This window comes from Pteropus medius, unplaced genomic scaffold, assembly GCF_902729225.1.
Source record: "Pteropus medius unplaced genomic scaffold, Ma_sr-lr_union100, whole genome shotgun sequence".
NCBI lineage: Eukaryota > Metazoa > Chordata > Mammalia > Chiroptera > Pteropodidae > Pteropus > Pteropus medius.
This window is the reverse complement of record NW_024349800.1, coordinates 67692226-67710304: the sequence shown is the minus strand read 5'-3', so window position 1 is coordinate 67710304 and position 18079 is coordinate 67692226.

Genomic DNA, 18079 nt, shown 5'->3' with positions numbered 1-18079 from the left:
GAAGAACTTGTGGGGTTATGCAGGGAAGCCTCAGATGCCCAGAGCCATCGCGGCAGTCATGGCTTACCTCTTAAAGTCTCATGATGGTGGCCTCTAGGCTGCAGTTGCTCGCTTCAAGTGTGGACACAGAGCTCATAACATTTTAAAATGCTATTTGAGGCTTGTGAATAACGAAGTACCAAAGAAATAGTTTTCAACTGCTTCAAGAAGTAGCCACTTGGAGCTCCCTCCAGCTCAATACCATTCTGAAAACCTTCCTTAAACTTCTGGTAATCATTGAAGTAGGAAGACACCAGCTAACTTTTCACCTTTGGAAATCTCTAGGCTTCTCTGAACACCTTTCTTGTCCCCAGAGAGAGGAGGGTCCCTTCTTCCCTCGCTTAAAGTCTACTTATTTTTTTTTTCCTTTAAGATGCTTCACATCAGGAACATTAATATCCTTCAAGGGAAAAATCCTAGCCCTACCCCAAAGGTATAGTCTGGTTCCAATGGCTCACATAGGGCTAGCAGCTGGATATTTCTGTTAGTCTGCCTTAGTCCTAAATAACAGTGCAGGTGGGGCAGCCTCTCCACAGTAATTCCTCTATGGAGGGAAAGAGACCAGGTGTTCCTGATCCTCTTGCCCTTGTCTGGGCTCCTGGTCTTCTGTGAGCAATACCTGGACAAAGAACAATGATTTTCAGGTATAGGATGGCACAGCCTAAATGCAAACTTTGGGAAAACTGTTTCTTTAACTTATCTGAGCTATGATTCTGCTAAGGAGATACTTAGTTGACATGGACAAATGAAACCTCTAACACCTTAGTTTAGGGCACCTCCCTTGGATGCACTGCTGATGCCCAGGGTTTTGCCCCAAATGATGGGCACGTACTTACTTTATACTGATAGGACTGAGAAGGTTCACAAGGACAGAAAGAGGCTCCCACCTAAAGACATCCTAATTATTACTCTGCGACACAGAAATTGCTTATAACCCCTTGAATTACAGGTTTTTAGCTTTAAGAATTTAAAGATCTATGTTCCACTGTACTCCTGGTAGCAGCAAGAGTAGTAGATGAGGAGACCTAAGACTGGAGTCCAAGCCCCAGGTTGTCAGTCGTCATTTGTGACTTTGAGCAAGTTATAAATTTCCTAGATCTCAGATCTCTTAGCTGCAAAATGAGGATGACACCTTTTCTTCCAACATTTTGGGGTTGTTGAAAATGAATGTAAGTAAATGTTTGTTAAGTACCCTTGAGTAGGCACTTATAAAAATTAGTCAGACATTGGCCTTATCAGGTACATGTACTTTCAGAGGATTTAGACCTGTAATAAATAACTTTGATTTGATATCAAAAGGATAAACTTAGAATAAACTGTTTTATAAACTCTAAGGTGTAACCCACATGTAGGATATTAGTATAATTGTTATTTTTCTTATTGATTGGGTATCCTTTCTGTTCACTGCCAGGCCAAGCATATCTTGGCCAGCTCACAACCCAAAACCTCTTCTCCGTGTTTCTTATGGCTCCAGGAGATCGCGATGTCTCCACTGAATCTTGGAATCCTTGTGTAGAGCTGAATTCATTTGTCCCTCTGATTCTGCTTTAGCACTTTCCCCAAAACATATTGGAAATACAGCTTTTTCTTTTTCTCAGAATTAGTGACAAGTACAAGAAGTGGTAACTGCAGGTCAGCTGGGCATGTTGAATGACTAGTGTGCACATGTGCCCAACAGATGGCTATGTGAGAGGGGGGCATGGAAGAGGGAAGCTCTATAGTCCTAGGGTGGAGTTGAAGTTCTTATAATTTATAAGAAAACGAAAGTCAGAGAGGAAGAGCTCTTTTAGATAATGGCAGGTTCACACCTCACCCTCAGATTCATTCTGTGGCCATCTGACCTTTTGGGACATAAGAACAAGTTGGTTGATGCTCTTCTCACCTTCTTCCAAACTCTTTTTCATAAGCCAACATTTGAGTGACTGATGCAGGGAGGTCCTGCTGGTCTCGCTAGCAACCAATAACTTCCATTCTGATCTCACTAACCTGCCTTTCTCTCCTACCCATCACCTCTTTTCAGGACACCAAGGAAACCAAGTGGAAAATTCTCAGGACCTATGAAAGGAAAATTAGCATTTCTTTGCAGCTTTTTAGAATTCTTGCGTATGATGAGGTTATTTTTATACTTCTTAAAACTATAGTTTGGTAAGTGATTTTTTTAACACATAAAAATTCTTTGATTAAGTAATAAATGTTCAGAAATATATTTAATTTTTATTAACACTTTGTTGCACAGTTCGAAGTTCCAAATAGGTAACTCATGTTTAGTATTGTAGTATAGAAATTCTAAACCTAATTTCAGAAAGCTGAAGTAAGCAAATGCTCTGAGGATCATGAAATTCTTATAAGTGGTCACTACTTGTGTCCACATTTGTAAATTAACAGAGAGGTTTCCATGTGAGTACTAAATGTTTGCCCATTCATCAGTCCCAGAAGATTTTCTCCAACCTCATAATGAGATACTTCTTCTGGCTCCTGGTTTCATAGCCTCTTTGTTATACCATGTTCTTGAGCTCAGGACTCCATTTTTTCTCCCTCTTCATTTAGTTTTCCTCCCAAGGCCAACTCTGGTCACCACATACTAAAGCACAAGTCAGTAACTCAGTTCCTCTGAGGTCCCACTTTGATGACAAAGTCCATAATTGCCACATCTTCCTTATGACCCTTCTCCCTCTTAGATCAAAAGCTCAAACCTACTAACATTCATTTGAGTACTTGCCATGTGTCAGCCACTATGCTAAGCACTAGGGTACACAAATGGAAAAGATACTGTGTTTGCCTTGGAAGACATTTAGTTTGAAAGGGGGAATGGAAACTCAGCATTTATTATTGTGCTGGATAATGTGCTCATTATTTCATCTGATTCTATATGAGGTATTCTTTTTCTATTACAGAGGAAGATATTGATTCTCAGAGAAGTTATATGATTTTCTCCAGGTTACTCAGCAAATGGTATACTCCAGGTCTGTCTGACTCTGCCACACTAGGTTCTTCCTTCTCTCCACCCCTACCTACTCACACCAACCTCAGACAAAAAGAAGCAGATGGGATGATTCCACTGTGGGCCAGTTGGCAGCCTGCCAAGTAAAAACTATGTTAGGGCATGCTGGCAGGTGTTTGAGTACGACTGTGTCCCTCTGTGTGAGACCCAGAACCAAGGCAGCCAGGTGGGGTTTGCGATGATCTGTGGTGCCAGGCCTCTTGGATACCATAGGTTTGAGAATGATTACAAACCCTAAAAAATGCCCTGACAGAGTCTGTGTTTGGCACAGAGCCATGTGCAAGAGATGGCCTGGCTGATAGCTTTGAAAGCAAAGCCTTTATCATCCTGCTCTCTGAGGTTCCCAGCTGATGCTTCTCATACCAACTCCTCCATTTTCCCCAGAGACAGGCCCTCTGAGAATGTTTATTCATTCAGCAGATAGTTATCAATTGCCTACCATGTACCAGGCTTCATTCCAGGCAGACTAAGTAGCCCAAGCCCCTACCACATGGAGTGTCATTCTGGTGGGAGGAAACAGATGTAAATAATCAGTAAATTCACTAAATATGTAGTATGTGAGATGCTGATGAGTGCTACAGGGAACAATACGGTAAGGAAGGGGTAGATGGTGTTACAATTTTAAATAGGGTGGTCAGGGAAGGCCTTACCCAGTAGGTGACATTGAACATAGACCTGAGGAGGTGGAGAATAAGCCATGTGGATATGTAGCTGAAGAGCACTTCAGGCAGTAGGAACAGCAAGTGCAAAGGCACTGGAGTGAGAGTGTACCTGGTATGTCTGGGAATGGCAAGGCTAGAGTTAAGCTGGAGGCTAGTAAATGAGACTCACTTGTCTATTGTTGGGTCGTCCATGGGGTGCCTGGGCAGTGGCTGACAGAGGACAGCTTCTCTCTCACTTCCCCTTGAGAATATTCTTTGGGGGAGGGGTGGTCTCTTTTTCCTGCAGCTTTGGCCCTGCCTCTAGCTTCTGTGTACTCATGCTCTAGCCTTTTACCCTTACCCTCTCCTCTCTTCTTGATTCCATCCTTTCTTTGTTCCGTTTTTGATTCTGTCCACCCCCCTCCCCCCGCCCCAAGTTTTAAGTGTCTCCTCCTAGAGGAAGTTGATGGTGGGAGCGTTAGCGTTAAAGAGGAAAGTCAAGCCTGGGAGGTGTAATTAGTTTCTTGGGGCTGCTGTAACAAATGACCACAAACTGACTGGCTTAAAATAAAGGAAACTTATTCTCTCACAGTTCTAGAGGCCAGAAGTCTGAAATCAGTTTCCCTAGGCTGAAATCAAGGATCTGGCAGGACCACGCACCCTCTGGAGGCTGTGAGGGAGAATTTATCCTTGTCTCTTCCAGCTTCCGGTGGCTGCAGGATTCCGGTGGCAGCATCACTCCAGTCTCTGTCTCGTCTTTATGTTCCTTTTTCCTCTGTGTGTGTCATTTCCCCTCTGCCTCCTTTTTATAACAAACATTTCCTAAGAACCTAAATGTGATTGCATTTAGAACTCACTCTGACAATCAGGATAATCTCTTACCTCAAGATCCTTAATTTAATCACGTCTGCAAAAATCCTGTTTCCATTTATGGTAATATCCACAGGTTCCAGGGATAAGGACAGATGCATCTTCTGGGGAGTTATATTTCACCCTGCCACAGAGGGTGATCATTTTTCAACATTCATTTTCATATTCATTCAACCAGTCCTTTACTCAACGTATGTTTATTGAGTATTTACTCAATATCAGACATGGTGGAACACTGGGAATACACTGTGAGCAAATCAGAGCCTTCCTAGAGTTTATAGTTTAGAGGGGGAGATGGATATTAATCAAATAATCACCCAAAGAAAATAAAAAATTACAACTGTCTAAGTGCTATGAGAGTCTGTAATTGAGACTTGACTAGTAAGAAAAGCCCAAGAAAGTTTCTATGAGGAGGTACTGCTTGAAATGAAATATGAGGGGCAAATTGAGGTAACCAGGTAAAGAGGGGGGAGAAAGTGTTCCAGGCAGAGGGAACAGACAGCAGAATTGGGGTATGACCAACACGAGGCAGGATGTGTAGGGCTTGGTGTGGGGGCCATGGGGAGAGGGGTCTGAGTTTCAGGAACTATGTGAGGGTCAATATGGTATGCCTGCCCTCTACCCTTTCAATAGTCCTAGCCTGTGACCACTGTTTGGTTTCCAGGGATCTTCTTCCCTGTTCCTCCCTCAGGCCCCATCCTTCAACTTCCTGCCCAGCATGGCATGTGGTTTAACAAAGCCCCTGAGCTCAGTGTTAGGGGAAGACCTCTAAGCTTTGGCCAACAAAAATTTCATAAGAGCCTATTGTATGGGAGTTATAGGGAATAGGGTGAGAAAATAACATTACTCTGGTCCTTGAGTCAAGAGACTATAGGGTAGAGGGGAAAGCACTAGGTTTTAAGTGCTGAATTATCTGTTGACCTGGATTGACTCTTCTGCTACTTACTGGCTGTGTGATCTTGGGAGAATGAGTTCACCTCTCTGTACCTCGGTCCCTTTCAGGAGCACCTAATTCAAATCAACAAACATTTCATGTGGCCCCATCATGTGTTAGACAGTAGGCCAGGTGCTGACAATCCTCAGAGAATTGCCTGACTGGGAGCAAAGCGCAAGTTGGTTGTTTCCTCTATTGGGAATCCAGCTTCAGTTCTGCTGCCTGTAGTGTCTGACCCAAATGGATTTCCGGGGAACATGCCACCAAATGGTTCCTGAACAGGGGCCCCACACCACGACAGAGCTCCCGGAGATGGCAGTCAGAGAGAGGAGATGGATCCATCTGGCCTTCTTTCTGCCCCTTCTTCCCTCCCTCTGCAGAATATTTAAGACTATCTAAAAAGAACCTTTCTTGATGAACATTAGCCATTTTAGTCTTCCTGAATGACGTCCAATTTTACAGAGTGCTATTTTGACCAACAATTTTCATCTACCATTTTATCAGCCACTGTTATCAAATATCTCTACTTGATATTTTTTTTGTACTGGCAGTATTGACCTCATCTTTTCCATCAAACCATCCATGTGAAAAGCCCAAGGGGGAGTCAGACAACTTGTCAGCTCACTGTACTGTATTTGGGAAATCATTTACATCTTAAGCCTAATTTTTATGGTAAAGTGAAGATATAAATACCTGACTTGTTATCCTTCCAGGGCTTTTGTAAAAATCAAATGAGATTTTGCTCCCAGTCCTGTTTTTACCCCCACTAAAGTACCCAATAAGAGGCCTAGGGGTAGGGGTGAGGAAGCAAACTTTTGAGCATTGAGTAGTTGAACTCTCTACAGTTGGCTGAACTTTACCATTCATTGGTACCCAGGAGTCCTCATCTAGGGGCCGTTATGGGAGCAGGTGGGTTAACTGCCCACGAATTGCCTTGTTTGGTTTCTTTTCCAACCATAGCGGCTTTTGAGTCTTCAACTCCCTCCCTGCTCTCTCACCTTTTAACATCTGGGTGGGGGATTTTGTTCAGAGTGTGAAACAGACTTCTAGATCTCTCAGGTCTTCATATGTGTGAGGTGTTGTTTTGTCCTTCGGTGGGGAGGGCATTATGTGTGTGAGCAGAGGCATTGGATTATGACCCCTCGTGCCCTGGGGCTGCTCTAATGGATAGAGTTTTGTCATCTGTAGCTGAGAGTTAAGGCATCCATGGGAAATCAAGGAACTGGATTTTGGGGTGGGCTCTGCGGCAAGCTGACATGAGTGCCCAGTTACTACACAACCAGGCTCAGTAGAGAAGGGAGGCTATGAAACTCCAGAGATAGCCTGAGAAATATATGAGGAAAGGATTCAGATAAGTGCTCACCTAGAAGCACAAACCTAGGTAAACAAAGAATGTATAGAAATTCATTTCAATTTTTAGACTATAGTGTGCAAGCCATACACAGGAATATAATGCAGTTCACAAGTAGAGTAACTCTTAGTCTCATTTTTTTAAATCTATGAAATAGGTATAATAATATTCATTGCAGAATGTTATTGCAAGGATTAACTGAATAAGATACACAAAAGATGTTTAGTATAGTGCATGGTATAGGTATATAATAATTGTCCAACAAATGGAAGATCCAGTTCAGGTAATCGTGGAATAGTTTGTATTGGAATAACCCTCTGGCTGATAACAGTGATAAGTGAATAAAATATAAAAAATTCCAACTAAGAGAAGAGATAAATCTCCCTTGTAGAAGAATTCCAAATCATTTATGGAAATATTCCACCATTAATGAGAAGGTAAACATCACTCCTTAAATGTAGACTGTGCATAATGACTTCCTTCTAAAAAAAAAAACAGGGGGAGAAAAGTAACTTTATAGTAGAGAAACCTGATAAACATGAACTCAGCCAGGCAATCAAGGCCAACATCAACAGTGATTAGTCATATTAATAGTACTTACCTTAATATGGTGTGACAAGAATAGCACTTAACCTCTGTGATCTTCCTCCCAAAAACCTGTAATCCTAGTAGAGCCATGAAGAAAACAAACAAATTTCAGTAGAGGGGAATTCTACAAAAATATCAGACCAAAACTGTTAAAACTGTCAAGGTCATCAAAAAAAAAAAAAGGAATCTGAGAAACTGTCATAATCAAGAGAGACTTAAACAGACATGATGACCAATGTAGTACCATGGATGAGATCCTGGCACAGATACAGGGCATTAAGTAAAAGCTAAGGAAATGTGAAAAGTATGGACTTTAGTTAATGAAAATGTTAAAAAATTATTATTAATTGTAACCAAATGTTCTCATATTAATAATAAGAGAAACTGGGGATGGGATATATGGGAACTCTCTGTACTATGTTTTTATTATTTTTTTGTAAATCTTAAACTGTCCTAAAAATATAATCTATTAAAAATAAATATCCATATCTAGATATACACATAACGTATATATCTATATCATCTATCATCTATCTATCTATGAAAACATTCATGGAAATGTGTTAACAATTCATGAATGTGTATAAAGTATATAGTTCTTTGTATTATATTTGCAACTCTTCTGGAAGTTTGAAATCATTTTATAAAGTTACATAATCAGCAAAAACAAACAAGTAAACAAACAAACAAAAATCCCCAACTATTTTGAAGGTACTAGAGAGCAAGTAAAGCAGGCAGAATCCAGAGGGTCATGTGACTTGAAAGGAGGAAAGCAAACTATAAGGTCCCTGAGAGCTCATCCCAATTCACGGTGGAACATGTGGGACTAGAGTTCTATATAAGGGTTAGTCTTGATTGGGAGTTGCCTGAGGTCTGGCTGAACAAAAATCCTGCAACTGGGACATACATACAAGGCCACCTCAAGACTGGTAGAAGGGGTTGAGATGCAAAACAGGCTGGTACCACAACTACATGTGGCAGTTGAGAATTGAGAGGGATATCTGGGCAGTGGAGGTTCCCCCAGAGAAGTGAGGGAGGCTGGCCACACACTGGGCTCCTAAGACCACAGTTTCTCTGTCAGGGAGATAAGTCCCCACATCCTCTGGCTATGAAAACCAGTAGTGATTGTAGCTGAGACAAAGGGCTGAGGGAGTTGCAGATGTTTCTCTTAAAAGGCAGACATGTGCATGCAAACTTACTCATTGATGGACTCACTTGCTCTGAGTTCCAGTGCTGGAGCAGCTGCTTTAAAAATACCAGGGACATATGGGTAGAAACTGAATTGTCTGGCTTCAAGGTGAGGGATGGAGGGGCAGCTTTCTCCCAGACAGAAGTGCTGACAGAATCCATTGTTCTTTTTTTGAGCTCTCCCCACTCCTGGCATGTAGACGTAGGCAGCCACCACATCTGAGACTCCATCAACCTGGCTAACACTAGTTGCCCTATCCAGGCAATTACCTAAGACCCCACCCACCCAACTTGTGGGCCCAACGTAAACAGCCTCTATGGCTTTTCTATGGAAATGGCCTAGCTTGGCTCATGCTGTGTTCTTTCATAAATTTTCTCAAAGGTTCAGAAAACTCGAAAGAGTAGCCTATGACCTCAGCATGCCCTGTACTTCTTGCTGAGCAGCCCTAAGCCTGGCACTAGTGATAGCCGGCCTTGGTTCCCTGCTTGGCCTCTCAAGGTCTCTCTAAGACTAGCATGGGTGGCAGCCATCTATGGATTGCTTGGTGGGACTTGCCAGGTGGGTCTTGCCAGGTGGCCCCAGGAATTGCACAGACTGCAATTGAATTTGGCCCACAGTGGGGCCCCTCCCGGAGGCTCTGGAGCCCACATGCCCAGTGGTTGGCTTTGACTGGAGCTAGAACACCAGCTAGGGCTACATCCAAAAAACAGCATACCCAAAGAGCAGACTGGGCAGGCACCAGAGCCCTATTAAAATGCATCCTTCTCTATAGGGTCAGCCCCTCACTAGCTAGTCCTTACAGTCAATCGGCCTAAGGGTCATTCCGTTTCACTGATGAGCAAACAGCAACTAAGGCTCAACTACAACAGGAAAGCACACGCGATCCATGAAGGAACATACCTGGAGCATCTGCCTTAGATGACCAGAGAGACTGTGCCACTGGGTCCTACAGGACATCTACTACATAAGATCACTCAACTAGGACCGGGAGACTTAACACAGGGAATCAGCCAACACAGGGAGACAAGGAAACATGTCCCAAATGAAAGAACAGAACAAAGCTCCAGAAAAAGAACTAAACAAAATGGAGACAAGCAATCTACCAGATGCAGAGTTCAAAAAAATTGTTATAAATATGCTCAATGAACTTAGAGTAATAGTAGATGAACTCAGTGAGAACTTCAACAAAGAGATAGAAAACATAAGAATGAACCAGTCATAAATGAAGAATACAATAACTAAAATGAAGAATACAATAGAGGGAGTCAACAGACAGGTGAAGCTGAGGATGGAATCAGCAATTTAGAAGGTAAGGTAGCAGAAAACAATCAGAATAGCAACAAGAAAAAAGAATCCAAAATATGAGGATAGTTTAAGGGATCTCTGGGACAACATCAAGTGTACTGACATTCACATCATATGGGGTGCCAGAAAGAGGAGAGAGCGAGGAATTGAGAACCTATTTGAAGAAGTAATGATGAAAAAGTTTCCTAACTTGGCTAAGGAAATAGACATACAACCCCAGGAAGCTAAGAGAGTCCTAAAGAAGATGAACCTAAAAGGCTCACACCAAGACACATCATAATTAAAATGCCAGAGGTTAAGACAAAGAAGGACTCTAAAAAACAGCAAGAGAAAAGCAATCAGTTACCTACAAGGGAGCTCCCATAAAACTGTCAGCTGATTTCCCAACAGAAACTTTGCAGGCCAGAAAGGATTGGCACAAAATATTCAGTGATGAAAAGCAAGAACGTACAACCAAGATTACTCCACCCAGTAAAGCTATCATTTAGAATTGAAGGACAGGTAAAGAGCTTCACAGACAAGAAAAAGCTAAAGGAGTTCATCAATACCAAATTAGTATTATAAGAAATGTTAGAGGGATTTCAAGAAGGAGGAGGAGAAGAGGAAGAAGAGGAAAAAGGATAAAAATATAATAATAAAATGGCAATAACTACATATATATCAACAATTACTTTAGAAGTAAATGGATTAAATGCTCCAATCATTTAAAGATACAGTGGCTGAACGGATAAGACAACAAAACCCTTACATATGCTTCCTGATCTAAAAACACGCACAGACTGAAAGTAAAGGGATGGAAAAAGATATTTTGTGAAAATGGAAATGAAAAAAATATCTGGAGCAGCAATACTTACACAAGACAAAATAGATTTTAAAACAAAGGCTATAATAAGTGACAAAGAAGGATGCAGTAATTCAATTTCTGGGTACTTACCTGAAACAAAAATCAAAATACTACTTTGAAGGGACCTGCTGGTCACTGCAGCATCATTTACAATAGCCAAAATAGGAAGGTAACCTGGGTATTCATCAATGGGTGAATGGATAAAGAAGAGGTGGTACTTATGTATAATGGAATATTACTAAGCCATAAAAAAAATTTTTTTTAAAGAATGAAATCTTGCTATCTGCAACAACATGGATGGACCTAGGGTGTATTCCGCTGACTGGAGTAACTTGGACAGAGAAAGACAAATGCCATATGATTTCACTTACACGTGGAATCTAAAGAACAAAACAAATAAACAAATAAAACACAAATTCATAGATACAGAGAACATATTGAGGGTTTCTAGATGGGAGAGGGGTTAAGGGTTGGTGGAAAAGTGGAATGGATTAAGAAGTACAAATTGGTAGTAATAAAATAGTCATGGGGATGTGAAGTATAACATAAGGAATATTGTAATATTGTAATAACTAAGTATGGTGTCAGATGTGTACTAGATTTATGTGATCACTTTGTAAGTTACATAAATATCTAATCATTATGTTGTATATCTGAAACTAATGTAATATTTTGTGCCAACTATAATTGAAAAATAAAAAAAAATATTTAAAAATAATAAGTCTTATCTTACTGAGTTGAGAATTGAGTCAGTGATCAAGGTTTGGATATGCCAAAGCAGCTGGAAATTGAGAAGGAAAAATTGGGAGAAGAAGGAAGCCACAGATTAGAGAGTCCCAAATCTAGCTATAAATTCTTCTTAAATCTTTACCTGATTCTTATATTGAGCATATACAGAGTGAGACTCCACGGATCCAGCAGAGAGCTGGAAGCTGAGATTAAATTTCCTTATATTCCTAAGCATTCCAATTTTCTATTTATTCTTCTCTTAGTTTTGCTAAACTTAAGGGTTTTTTTTTTTTTGAGAAATTTATTCATTTCTTCCAAATTATCCAAGTTATTAGAATAAAGTTCAAAATTAGCTTCATTATTTATATATTGTCTTTAGAATCTGTAGTAATGTCACCTTTTACATTCATTTCTGAAATTAATAATACATTTTTTTAATCAGTCTTGCTAGATGTTTATCAAATGTATTAATCTTTTCAAAGAATCAATTTTGGGCTATAATTATATATTTCATTTTTAAAGATTGAGGTATAATTAACATACAACATTATATTAGTTTCAGGAGTATAACATAATAATTTAATATTTGTATGTACTAAAAAATGATTGCTACACTGTCTAGTCCACATTTGTCACCAAACATAGTTACAGAATTTTTTCTTGTGATGAGAACTTTTAAGACTTTTTAAAATTCTGTTTTCTATTCATAAGCATCCACTCTTATCTTTATTATATCTTTCTACTCTCTTTAAGTTTGATTTGCTTTTTTAAAAAAATCATCTTGAGATGGCAGCTTAGATTATCGATTTTCAGAGTTTCTTCATTTCTCATTTATGTGTTTAAGGTTTTAAATTTCCATTTAGGCAGTGTTTTAGCCACATCCCACAAGTTTAGTTATGTTATGTAAATCACTTGATGAAAAATATTATTTTAATTTTTATTATGATTTCTTTTGGCCCTTGGATTATTGGTAAGTACATTATTTGCTTCTCTGGCAGTTGAGGATTTTCCAATTACCTCTTTATTACTGATTTGTAGGATATACTCTAAATTATTTCAATTTTAAAAATTGAGATATAATCGACATACAGCATTGTGTAAGTTTAAGGTGTACAATGCATACCAAAGAATACAAATACCAACAAATGCCAAAGAATCTCTATCATATTGATCATAGTCTCTGACCAAGTGCAATGATTATAGAACTAAGAAAAAATATTTGGACATGTAAAGCCATAAAATCGTATTTGGTAAATGGCTCAAAGGATGAATCAGAATGGAAGTGTAGATTTGATACATTTATATATTGCAATACGATTACCACCTTACCATTAGCTAACACCTCTATCATGTCACATACTTATCATTTTGTGTGTGTATGTGTGTGGTGAAACAATTAAGATTTTGTCTCTTAGCAACTTTCAAGTTTATAATACAGTATTGTTGATTATAACCACTATGCCGTGCATTAGATCTCCAGAACTTATCTACTAGTTGCAAGTTTGTACCCTTGAACAACATTGCCCCATAAATGACTTCAATTTTTTCAAGTCATTGAGGCTTGACTTATGGCCCAGTATATGGTTAATTATGGTTTTTGATATTTTTGATTCAATTGAAATTGATATGTTTTATAAATTTCAATTTCTGATTATTTGTTGCTAGCATATAAAAATACATTTGAAATTTGTATTTAGATCTGCAACCTGTTACCTTGCTAAGCTCACTTATTAGTTTTAGTAGCTTTTTTTGAACATAGATGATCATGTTGCCTGAGAAAATGGTTTTATTTCTTCCTATCCAAGTTGGATGCTTTTAATTTCTTTTTCTTGCCTGATAGAACCTCTAGGAAAATGTTGAATTGAAGTGGTGAAAAGGACATCCTTGTCATGGTCCCAATCTTATGGGGAAACATTCAGTCTTTTGCCATTAAGTATGATGATAACTGTAGGATTTTTTAGTGGATGCTTTTTATCAGGTTGAAGAAGTTTCCTTCTATTTCTAGTTTTTTAGCTGGAATAAATATTAAATTATGTTGGGTGCTGCATATGTCTGCATCTACTGAGATGTTCATATGGTTTTCCTTTCTTAGTTTGTTAGTGTGGTGAATTACACTGAGGGATTTTCAAACATTAATTCAACACTGAAGCCCTGAGATAAACCTCACATGACCATGACGTATTAATCTATTTAATATATTGTTGAATTCAATTTGCTAAAATTTTGTTTAAAAATTTTGCCTTCCTGTTCATGAGGGTTTTGACCATTAGTTTTCCTTTCTTGTAAGTGTCTTTGTCTGGTCTTAGTATTAGAGTAATACTGGCTCATAAGATTACTTGGGAAGTATTCCCTTCTCTTTAGTTATTTTGGAAGAGTTTATGTAGAATTGGCATTATTTTTTCCTTAAATGTTTGGTAAAATTTACCAGTGAAGCTATCTGGGCCTGAGTTTTATCTGTTGGAAGGTTTTAAACTATAATTTCGAATTATTTAATAGATAAAGGACTATTCGGGTTATCTATTTCTTTTTGAGTTAGCCATGGTAATTAGTGTTTTTCAAGGAGAATTTCATCCAAGTTTTCAATTTCTTTGACACAAAGTTGTTTATAATATTGTATTATTATCCTTTTAATATTTATAGAGCCACTTGAATGATGTCAGTTAGCTCATCCCAATACTAGTAATTTATGTCTTCTTCTTTTTTATCTTGATCAGTCTGGCTAGAGGTTAATCAATTTTATAGATTTCATAGAATTAGCTTTTGGCATCATCAATTTTGCTATTTTTTATTTTGTTTTCTATTTCATTAATTTCCCTTTTCTGCTTACTTTGAGTTAGATTTTCTCTTTTTTCTAGTTTGTTAAAGTAGAAGCTGAGCTTATTTACTTGATACTTCTTTTCTAGTGTAGGCTTTTAGTGCTATAAATTTCCCCCTAAGTATTGTTTAGCAGCATCCCACAAATTCTGATATGTTGTGTTTTCATTTTCATTCAGTTCAAAATACTTTCTAATTTCACTTTCAACTTCTTCTTTGATCATGAGTTATTTAGAAGTGTAGGATTCAGTTTCCAGACATTTGAGGATTTTCCAGATATCTTTCTGGTACTGATTTCTCGTATAATTCTACTGTGGTTAGAAAACATACTTTGTGTGGCTTGGATCCTTTGGAATTTATTTATTTATTTTGGGGAGAAGGTAGATTTTTACTGAAATATTATATACATTTATATAGAAAAGTGCAAAAATCATAAATCTACAGCTCTGAAACTTTCATAATTTATATATTGAATATAATACCAATGAGATCACTTTGGAATTTATTTAGACTTGTTTTATGGCCCAGAATATGATCTATCTCAGTAAATGTTCTTTGCAAGCTTGAAAAGAATGTGTATTCTGCTGTTATTAAGTGTAATGTCCTAAAAATGTCAATTAGATCAACTCGATTAATAGTGTTGTTCACTTCTACTGTATTATCCTTATTGATCTTCTACCTACTTATTCTATGACTTACTGAGAGAGAGTGTCAAAATCTCTGACTATAATTATTGATTTGTCTACTTCTCCTTACAGTTCTATCGGTTTTTACTTTATGTGTTTCAAAGGTACACAAACATTTAGAATTTTATGCCCTCTTGATTAATTGATCCCTCTATCATGAGATGATCATCTCTATCTTTATAACATTCTTTGCTCTGAAATCTACTTTGATATTAATATAACTACTCCAATTTTCTTTTGATTAATGTTAACATGGTCTATCTTTTCCTTTTCTTTTCCTTTTAACCTATATGTACCTTTATATTTAAATTTTTTTTTGTAGGCAGCATATAGTTGGGCCTTGCTTTTTTATCCAATCTTACATTTTTTGTCTTTTAGTTGAAGTGTTTAAATCATTTACATTTAAAATGCCTTTTGGGCATCACTCTGCCCAACTTCGAATTATATTACAAAGTAACAGTAATCAAAACGGCATGGTATTGGCAACAAAACAAACACAAGGACCAGTGGAACAGAATCGAGAGTCCAGAAGTAACCCCATATTTATATGGGTAAATAGTGTTTGACAAAAAAGCCAAAAACATACAGAAGAAAGGAAAGCCTCTTCAATAAATGGTGCTGGGAAAACTGGAAAGCCACCTGCAAAAGAATGAAACTAGACTGTTGTCTATCACTACATACCAAAATTAACTCAAAATGGATTAAGGACATGAATATAAGACCTGAAACAATAAAATGCATAGAAGAAAAAATAGAAACGAAACTCAAGGACCTTAGACTTAAAGAGGATTTTATGAATTTGACCTCAAAAGCAAGGGAAATAAAAGCTAAAGTAAATGATTGGGACTACATCAAACTATAAAGCTTCTACAGAGCAAAAGAAATCTTCAACAAGGTAAAGAGACAACCATCCGAATGGGAAAATATATTTGCAAGCAACACCTCCGATAAGGGCCTAACATCCAAAATATATAAAGAACTCATATGACTCAACAACAACAAAAAAACAAATGATCCAATCAAAAAATGGGCAGAGGACCTGAACAGACACTTCTCCCTAGAGGACATACAAATGGCCAACAAATATTTGAGAAGATGCTCAACATCGCTAGCTAATAGGGAAATGAAAATCAAAACCACAATGAGATGCCATCTCACACCTGTTAGAATGGCTATAATCAACAGGACAAGTAATAACAAACGCTGGAGAGAATGTGGAGAAATAGAAACCCTCATACACTGCTGGTAGGACTGCAAATTAGTGCAGCTACTATGGAAAACAGCATGGAGGTTCCTCAAAAAACTAAGAATTGGTCTACTATATGATCCAGTAATCCTTTTACTGGGTATTTACTTAAAAAATCATATCCATAAAGATATTTGCACACCAATGTTCATAGCAGCATTATTCACAGTGGCCAGGACATGGAAGCAACCGGTGTCCTACGATAGATGACTAGCTAAAGAAGCTGTGGTATATATATACAATGGAATATTACTCAGCTATAAGAAGAGATGAAATACAGCCATTTGTGACAATATGGATGAAACTCAAGATAATCATGCTAAACGAAATAAACCAGACAGAAAGGGTTGAAAATCACATGATATCACTTATATGTGGGATATAAACCTAAAAGCAACAAAGGAACAGTACAAACAAACAGAGACTCATGGGCTATAGACTAGTGGTTACCAGAGGGTAAGGAGTTGGGGAGGAGGAGGGAGGTAGATGAGGTAAAGAGGGTCAAATATTAATGGGTTATGGGGAGGGCAAAGTGGGTAAAAGGGATCAAATATATGGTAGCTGAAGGAAACTGGACTTTGAGTGGTAAATGCACTATAGAATATACAGATGTTAAATTATAACGTACACCTGAAAATTATATAATTGGATTAACCAATGTTAACCCAATAAACTTAATTTAAATAAATAAATACATAAATACATAAACACATAAATAAATAATAAATAAAATGCCTTTTGGGATGGGTGGGTTTTAGTCTCTCATCCTATTTCTTTTCTTCTGCCTCTTCTATATTCCTTTTTTCATTTTATTTTTTTTGCCTTCTTTTGGATTATTTAAAAATCTTCTTTGTTGGCTTATTAGCTATAACTCTTTGTTTTGTTTTTTTAATGATTGCTTTTGGATTTATGGCATATATCTTTGACTTATCACAACCTACCTTCAAGTGATATAGTATTTCATGCACAGTACAAGAACTTTAAAATAGTACATTTTCATTTCTTCCTTTCCCCTTTATGCTGTTTTTGTCATGCATTTTACTTTTACATATATTCTATACCCCACAATATATCACAATTATTTTGATATAACAGTCCATTATATTTTTTAAAGATTCAAATAATAAACAATCCATATTTACCAATATAGCTACTACCATTTCCAGTGCTCTTTATTCCTCTGTGCAGATCCAGATTTCTACCTGATATCTTTTGCCTTCTGCCTGAAGAATTTCCTTTAGCATTTCTTGCAGTGTTGTTCAGCTGGTGAAAATTCCTTCAGCATTTGTATATCTGAAAATATATTTATTTTAACTTAATTTTTATTTTAACTTATTTTTGAGAAATAACTTATTTTTGAAAACATATTTATTTTAACTTATTTTTGAGAAATATACATAGAATTATAGATCAACTGTTTTTTCCTATCAGTTCTTTAATAATGTTAGTCCATAGTCTTCTTGTTTACATTATTTCTGATGAGAAATGTCATCTTTCTCTAAATTCTTTCTTTGTATGTACATGTCCTTGGACTGCATTTAAGATTTTCTCTTTAACATTGGTTTTGAACAATTTAATTATGATGTGACTTTGTGTCATTTTTTACATGTTCCCTGTACTTGGATTTTTCATTTGTTTGGTTGGTTTCTTGGACCTGTGGGTTTATAATTTTCATTAAGTTTGGAAAAATGTTGGCCATTATTACTTCAAATATTTTTCTGTTTCCTTGTCTCTCATCTCCTTCAAGGTATCTTTCAGGGACTCCAATTTTAGGCTTATTGAAGTTGACCTGCAGCTCACCAATGCTCTTCACTTTTATTTTGTGGCTATGTTTTCCTCTGT